At 42.7% G+C, this 1,491-nt stretch overlaps 1 protein-coding gene across 2 annotated transcripts in view; it reads right to left on the reverse strand.

Moving 5' to 3' along the window:
- The window catches only part of LOC143291607 (uncharacterized), a 50,527-nt gene extending 49,574 nt beyond the window's left edge, over nucleotides 1-953 (reverse strand). Inside the window, exon 1 of one of the 2 annotated variants that reach the window (XM_076601560.1) lies at nucleotides 766-953. The gene's annotated coding sequence lies outside the window, so the exon portion shown is untranslated. Of the gene's footprint in view, nucleotides 1-674 lie in introns of both variants that reach the window. The other variant, XM_076601561.1, reaches the window with a different exon arrangement.
- Nucleotides 954-1,491: the final 538 nt, after the last annotated feature.

Here is a 1,491-nt window from a genome sequence, read left to right on the forward strand (position 1 = left end):
GACCTGCTAGTGCCTGAACCCCCTTCATGTGTATATGCACACAGAAGATCAAATACGCACGTTAAAGATCCTGTAATCCATGTCTGCATTCGGTGGGTTATGGAAACAAGAACATACCCAGCATGCACACCCCCGAAAGCGGAGTATGGCTGCCTACATGGCGGGGTAAAAACGGTCATACACGTAAAAGCCCACTCGTGTGCATACGAGTGAATGTGGGAGTTGCAGTCCACGAACGCAGAAGAAGATGAAGAAGAATATCTAACAACAAAATTTGTGGTTACTAGTCCTGTCCTGAGACGAGATATCAATGTCTATGTCCTGACTTGGAAAGCTTCACGATCTGTCAAAGAAAGCAACTCTTCGGGAAACCCCGATAGCTGTTCTACTAATCTGCAATGAAGACAGCCCTTCTGCGTCATACGTTATGGTCGATTTAAAAACCTATCGACCCTTACGTACCCAGTGTCAACTGCCACATGTTCGGGGTGGGGAGGGGTGGGGGGTGGGAGGGTGAGGACTAAATAGTCCATCCACGGTTATACGAAACAAAACGGTATTTTATTCATTCTCATTCATAGGTTCTGTAAAAGAAAATAGATGTTTGAGACATGCACAATAAAAGGACAGTCAGTACAAGTTTCCGGTAAAAAAAAAAAAAAAAGTTTCCATACCGTCTGGTGTATGTCAAATACTGTCGCTGTTTCGTTTTTCAGCACATATATGTGACAAGACTGGCAACCTGTGCAGCTCAGCTTAGCTCACCTGACGACCCAGAGTGCTCCCACTAGTCTGTAGTCCACGAGTCTTAACCACGCATGCAAGTGTTTAGAATAGTGACGATCCCAGAACGGCGAACAGGCCACTACCAGACCTCAAGTGTCGATCAAGATCAAAATCAAAATCAAGACAAAATGTCCATGATCAAGATCAAGACACACAGTGTAGCTTCTCGATTTTTACTTCCCTGTCGCTGGGAATCCTGAATTGGAAAAGGTGGATTTGGCTTTAGGATTGGCCTCACCCTCTCCCTTGTTTCTCTTGTTCCCGTACTTTCTCTTCTCCGCGATATCCTTTCTCACCACAGGGACCCTTACAGAAATAGTAATAAATTTGGGACATATTTTAGTAATGCCCTATTCTAATGTCTTAGATTCTGGGACCTGTTTAAACGAAAATGTTCGTGTGTTTGCAATGGACAGAAATTACTTTTTGCGTGTAATCGACTCTTATATCAAGAATTAGGCACAATAAGCTGCGAAAATGACCATTAATTAACATGAAACCGATGGTTTACGTCTTAAGCCGACATTAAAATAACTGTTTTCATGAAGTAAACATTATAAAAGCTAGTGTAATGGAATTAAATGTACCTTAAGATGAAGGAAGATAAAACGTTTCGAGTCTTGGACTCTTTTTCAAGTACAGAGAAGTGTTGGCAGGCCCCAGCTTGTAGTCTGTTGGAGGGGAGTTCAACTCAATGACTGGAAA

This window comes from Babylonia areolata, chromosome 17 (assembly GCF_041734735.1).
Source record: "Babylonia areolata isolate BAREFJ2019XMU chromosome 17, ASM4173473v1, whole genome shotgun sequence".
Taxonomy (NCBI): domain Eukaryota; kingdom Metazoa; phylum Mollusca; class Gastropoda; order Neogastropoda; family Buccinidae; genus Babylonia; species Babylonia areolata.